Raw genomic sequence first — 7165 nt, 5'->3', positions numbered from 1 at the left:
AATGAGGAACACTTGTGGTCATTGGAAATGCAAATGATTTAGAATTTTGGCTTAAGAGGCATTGTTCAGGAGGTTTTATTCATAGGTCTATTGATGATGGAGAATCCCTAGACATTTTGCATAAAACACCAGTTATTGGAGTACCTCTTGCATTATGCCTTAAACCTTGTGCGGGCTATTCATGCCTTGATAACATTCCACCATAGAAAAGACCATACAGGGGTTCAAAACTGATATTTTCTCATCATGAATTTGTCATGTTTCTCTTGTTATTATTTGAATGCAAATATGTGTTTGACCACTGTAATTTGTTTGCAGGTAGAAGAAACGGAACGAGCATGACAACATATGTGGAGGAAGCTAGGGTTTCTCACAGAAGCTACGTAGTGTTTCTACAAGATGGAAAGTCGGTTCCACACAAGCTCTAAGATCTAGTTAGCAATACCAAAGGTACAATATTAAAAGGTTGGTCAATGCATATGACGCACGATAGCAGGCAGACAACTTTGTCTTATGACATGGAAACAACATTAGAAATGAGTACTCTAGGGTTTCCAAGAAACCTCTATACTCGCTTCATGTCTTCTCTACTATCATAATGTAAATATTTCTCATCATGATGCCAACAAATATGCTGAGGTCAATTGGACATGTATTAGACATTAGACATGAGAGAGCAGTGAGGAAGTTCAAGAGTCATGAGGAAAGGCGAGAAGTCACGGTAGGTGAATATTCACCTCACCTCTATAAATATACCCTCATGCCTCATTTGTAGGAGACTTTAGCACTCGAGTTAGGACTAGCATTAGGTAGTTGATATGTGATTGAAGAGCTAGAGGTATTTAACTCTTGGTAGCTTGTAGGATGAGTTATGGTGAGGCTAGTGTTTTTCTTTGGATGATGGTATGAGCAACCCATGTTCCACTATTGGGCTTTGATGATTGCAGGACATGTACTTGTAATTCAAAAAATATTAATAAGAAGCTATTTTCTTTCATTATGGATTCTCAAGCATCTTTATGATGGTTGTACTTGTTTTCTCATGTTTCCATCATGTTGTATGTGTGATTTCGTGTGGGCATATGTTAATGAACTCATTCTTAGCTTATGGATTTCATGTCCACTCTGAATCTGTTCTTACTTGTTCCATGCCATTCCAGTAACATATTGCAAACTTATTTACAATTAACCTTTGTATGTTCTTTTTCATGTATGTCTAAGATGGTTTTAGCTCACTTATCATTCTCATGGCATACTTGTTGTTGTTTCTTTCCTGAATCTCTTTTTGTAGTTTGTCAATCTTGGGTTGACCTTGTTCCATTGTCAATGGATTTCATTCATGTCCTCACTCTAGCATCTCCTCATTTGAAAGCCAAGAGCGAAACCAACATGATGGTAGTCGGTCCTACATACTGGATGGGGATCTTATCCCAAACGATGTGAGGTATAATTGGGACTTCACACCAGGGAGACCCCCTAGCTGTGGGTGGTACATTCCAGCTTGTCAATAAATTTTTGGTACTAGAAGGAGGGAAGATGACAAGCTTTCCCCATGGAGCCTTTAGTTTAGCTTCATATCTTGAAATGGCTCCTTCCCACTTCTCTATTTTGGGTTGTATTTGGAAACATGTGTCAATTTATCCATTTATGTAACTCTAATGGAATACATTGTAAAGATGTTATGGGCATATTCTCCATCCTCACGCTTGAAGGTCGTGTCAAGCAATGGTGCCACATGTTAACGATCGCTTCTATCCATTCATCTGAGCATCTCATCAACAACCTTCATCAATATTTTGATAGGTACGATTATCAATATATGTTCAAAAGGATAAATCATCTTAGAATGAAACCCTACAAATCAATCATAGGATATTACTGATAGATTTGTTCATCTTTGTTACGAATTTCCTGAAAGAGACATGGACTGGATGTATTTGAGTGAGAAATTCTGACAATTGGTTTATCTTTCTCTGCAACCATTTCAATCGAAAAATAATCATGATTTTGATGATCATCATGATAATCTACAAGTTACAAACCATCCAAATCTTATCCCTAATCTTGTCTTGTCCATTTCTGTGAGTTGGAAAAAGCCTCAAGCCTCTAAGAAGGAAATTATCGCATATGAAATTTTTCTTCCTCCTCCAAATTCATTACCTAATGAAATTTATGCCATTGATAATCTAGGTGATGAGGAGTGTTTGCAGGGTAAAGAACCAAGTTATATTCCTTCCAAAGCTATCATACATCCTAGTGAAATTAGACAACTTGATAATCAAGTTGATAAAACACCTCTCCCTGTTGAAAAGATTCAACTTGATCCTGTTAAGCGCACATCTTCTTGAATATATTACTGATTCTCCTCATATTATGCTCCCTCCTTCATTTTCTTACCATGAACTATATCATCTATCTATTAATATTGAAGTTCAAAACAACTCCATGAAGCATAACATGCATATAGATCTCTTGATTTCTCAAGCTAATATTAATGTGTATGTTTTAAGTTCTAAACCAAACTTGGTTGGAAATTTTGTCTCTCCACCCATTTCTTTTCATCCATTGTGCCCTAATTTGTTTCATGAGTCTTCTCCACCAACGGTTTCTATAAATTATTTAGATATGTATCCTACTAGTTTCAATTGCAATCATGTGAATGATGATGTTGTCTCACAATCATAGGTTGAAAGTATTGAATCCCTTGTCCATGATATTTTCAATCTTCCATCTTTAACAAATGGAGAGGAACATTATTCATATCTAAAGGTTCAAAAGAGTCCCTTGATTGATATATCCTCATTTTATATCTTTGAAGAGTATCATGTGTTAGATACCCGATCCGATCAAATTAGTGGCTTTAACGAGTATCACTCTATCAATGATGTCTTCACTGATACTATCATGGAAGTTGTTTGTACTCACATCTCAATCTCATAAAGCCACCACAATTTGATGATCCACCTTCTAAAGGTTCTGGGACTTTTCAAGAAGTTTACCAAATTTAGGTTACGTTGATCGTTATGACAATTTCTCACATTCCCGATGAGATCCTTGAACTAGTTCATATTAGGGTCTCTCACATGTTCCTACATTCAACACCATATTTCCAGATGAAAGTTCATTTTCAAAAGATTCTAATATGAAATACTCTATGTACCCTGACTTGTTTGTTGAAGAAAGCACACCAACCTTTGTTTCAAACCTTTGTGATTCTCGCCTGGCTAGTGCAGATTATGATCATGTACAATGTTATGAAGCCAGCTCACAAAAAGATAGAAAAGTGAGATAAACGCCTTAGAATTTAGCCTCCTAGAGGGGGCAACCTCCTTTACATTACACAAATGAACAATTCTTGGATGATACAAATGACAAGACCTCCTTTCTATATATAGGAGTCTAAGGGGTCATAATATAATCAGAGTTGACATAACAATAATAATGTAAGGGAACAATAATAACAATAGTGGGATTCTATGGGGCACAATAATAACAATATGGGGACTACATGGGCACAATAATATAATAAGGGGGATGTAATAATAACAATAAGGGGTTACACTAGTAGTATAGGGACCTAACATGCCCCTCTCCTTCAAAAAGTGTTGTCCTCAATGCTTGAGTAGTTCTTGATGCTTCTGTATAAAATTCTTTTCCTCCCATGTGGAATCTTCAGCGAGTAAATTCTTCCACTTGATGAGATACTCTGAAATTGATCGATTTCGTAGCTATCGGGTTCTTGTTTCTGTGATTGCTTCAGGTTTCAATATGATTTTTCCTTCCTCATCAAGTTCTAGCAATATTGTTTGAACTAGGATCTTTTGAAACTTTTGAATGAGTGGCCACATTTCTTCATCCTTCTTCCATTCATCCCTTGCTTCATTTATCCAATCTTGTTGGATAATAGAAATAGCATAAAACAATTCTCCCACATCCTCATCCTTTCTTGAGAGTGCATCTGCAACAAAATTTTGCTTCCCTTTTTTGTAGATGATTTCAAAGTCATAACCCAACATATTTGTGACCCATTTTTTATGTTCTTTTAAATATAATCATTGTTCTAAAAATTATTTAAGACTATCATGATCCATTTTTACCTTGAAGTATCTTTCCATTAGGTAAGGTCGCCATTTCTTAAGTGCATGTAGTATTGCCGCATTTCCTTCTCATAAATAGCTTGCTTGAGATGTAGCATTTCCTTTAAAAGTTGGAGAACTTGTTGTTGATGCTCGATGTGATCTTTCACTTCTTGAAAAATTTTCTTCTTGATATGTCCTTCTATCTTGATAGTTTGAGGAGTGGTAATTATTTCCGATGCTTTACAAGATATGATCGGATTCATTTATTCTTTCTCTGGGGTTTGTTCCTATTTTATATCCTCTTCTTTTGATGTTTCTTGATCCTTTTCTTCCTTCTCTTCATAATCTATGTAAAATAATTTCTTCTCAGCACACTTATGACCTTTAGTGTATTTTCTATCACAATTGTAACAAAGCCCTCTTTCTCTTTTTTCTTCCAATTGTTGCGGTGTAAACCTTGTAGGTTTTGGAAGGCTAGGAGAAAAAACACTTCCATAATTATAGTTATGAGTGGTGGGATTCCTTGTTTCCATAATTTCGCTTTCAATTTTTCTTGCCAACCTGAATGCCTTCTCCAATGAATCAGGTTCCCAAAGATGAACCTCATGTTGAATGTCATCCTTTAAAGTCCCTATGAAGACATCAATCCTTTGCTTCTCTGGAATATCATTTACCCTTATCTTCAATTTTTCCTCAATGTGCTCTGCCATTGAACCCTTTTGTTTGAGATTTATCAGCTGGCTAAAGAAGGTGTTTCTCTTTGTATCCTCATAATGTGCTATCATTTCCTCCATGAAAATTGACCACATGACAAGTGGTTTACGAGAATAGATCCCTTCATACCATAAAAATTTATTCGGTTCTAAATATAAAGATGCAATATGTACCTTTTGTAACAGTTGCACCTCATGTAGATCAAAATATTTCTCCATCTTTAGTATCCAATTTAAAGGATCCTTCTCATCAAACTTCTTCATATCGCCTTTTCTTGATTTTAGGAGCTCGATATTGAAATGACTGTAACTCTGTAATTTCAGATCTCCAAGTTCTGAAATTACGTCCTACAGTAGCCCTCTAAGTCCTTTTTCTAACCTTTCAAGTCTGATCAAGATTAGATTCTGCAAGGAAGAGTTATGTCAAATCTCCCACGATGACCTGATTATAGGCTAGTTCAGTAGAGTGAACTTGTACGAAGTGCCACATGTAACGGTTTCAACCTTAGGACCTGAAACCATTATATAGAAAACTACAGTCTGTCCTATTTCTGTAACTTCTTGTGAAATTTCACTCTGATGCTCAAGAGAAAATTATGATGATTTGGTCACCTATTTGGGATTTAATTTGGGATCCTATAGAAACCCTAAATGTCTTGGATTGTATCTTCGAAAATATAACAATATAAGATCTGAAATGTGGGCCCGAGCTTCACCAATTTTTTGGCTCAAATGGGTTTTAATTTCAGAGGCTAAAACTTTGTAGAAAAACAATTATAGCAAAAATTCCATGATGACCGACTTGAGATGGACTTCTGGAGCTTGCAAAAACCGTAACTTCTTCATATCCTATATCTGAAAATATAGTGAGACAAGATCTGAAATTCAGACCCGAGGTTCAGCGCGATGTTGTCTCAAATGGGTTTTGTTTTGAGCTTCTGAAAAGTCAAAGAAAAAAAGGTTATAGCGAAAATGCCGCGATGCTCTGTTTGGAGTAGCGAAACCCTAGAATCCAAAGCTTTGATACCAAATGTTATGAAACCAGCTCACAAAATGATAGAAAAGAGAGATAAATGCCTTAGAATTCAGCCTCTTCGAGGGGACAACCTCCTTTACATTACACAAATGAACAATTCTTGGATGATACAAATGACAAGACCTCCTTTCTATATATAGGAGTCTAAGGGGTCATAGTATAATCAGAGCCGACATAACAATAATAATGTAAGGGCACAATAATAACAATATGGGGACTACATGGGCACAACAATATAATAAGGTGGTTGTACTAATAACAATAAGGGGTTACAATAGTAGTATAGGGACCTAACATACAAGCTGGTGTTGTCTTACATTCCCCTGTATGTGAGGGAACGAACCACCTAATTCCTCTCTCTCATGAGACCCCTCTGGGTTATTTATCTCCATCATGGAAACCAGAAGAATTTGAATTTTGAGCCACTGGTTTGTTAATACTCAAACATATGATCAAACCAACAATATATTTAATGATGATTTTCTTGAAACAATTGATGATGACCACGTGCATTCATCTATTAATCTTATGAAACCACCAATATTCGATGATGTACCATTTGAGGGTTTAGAGCTTTGTCAAGACAATGAGGCACTTCAGCTCTCGCCGATGGTTATGTCAAGCCTTCATGTCCTTGAAAAAATCCATGAACAAGCTCAAATTAGGCTTTCTGAAATTAGGGTTTCTAAGCTAGATTCCTCTCATATCTTAGTTGCACCTGATGGATGCCCATATTTGGAAAAAATTTCAGGGTCCTCAAGTTCATAATCTTGAATTTCATGATAGAATTGTTGATTTGCTGAAAGAGTCTTATCTAGAAAATTCCTATACAAGCAGGCGACATGTTGTCTCTCTTATGTTGAATTGAGGGTTAAGAACAAATGAATTCATGTCATGGAGAAATGATCAGATTTTTCAAGTTTATCATTTTGTCTACCAAGATATATTTGCAACTCATTGCAATTGGGGCTAGAGGGTCATGGATTCGTAGATCGCACCTCCATATCACAATTAGAGCGATAATTTCAGCACTAATGTAACTCAGAAAATAAATCTCCTAGTGTGGTTGGTGTTGGAGTTTTATAGAGGTAGTAGGTCGCAGGAATAAAATACCCTCAAGCCCGAAGAGACTACCTTAGCAGAGCAAAAAATGACACTTAGAAATGTTGCATACAACTTAATGTGAGGTCCTTACTAAGGTTATCTTGCAGCTCTATCTTTAGGTATACATCTATCTTCACAAGTATTGTAGCTACTACAACCCCCCCTCCAAACATTTTCTCGTGCTTTGATTTTTGAGCCTCCCTTTGACTGTAAGAACTGTCTTTTTAAATTGT

The sequence above is a fragment of the Pinus tabuliformis genome, chromosome 4_1, assembly GCF_031772625.1.
Source record: "Pinus tabuliformis cultivar Carrire ecotype Pingquan chromosome 4_1, CPIR1, whole genome shotgun sequence".
Lineage (NCBI taxonomy): Eukaryota > Viridiplantae > Streptophyta > Pinopsida > Pinales > Pinaceae > Pinus > Pinus tabuliformis.
The sequence above is the reverse complement of the archived record's forward strand: the minus strand, read 5'-3'. Positions refer to the sequence as shown.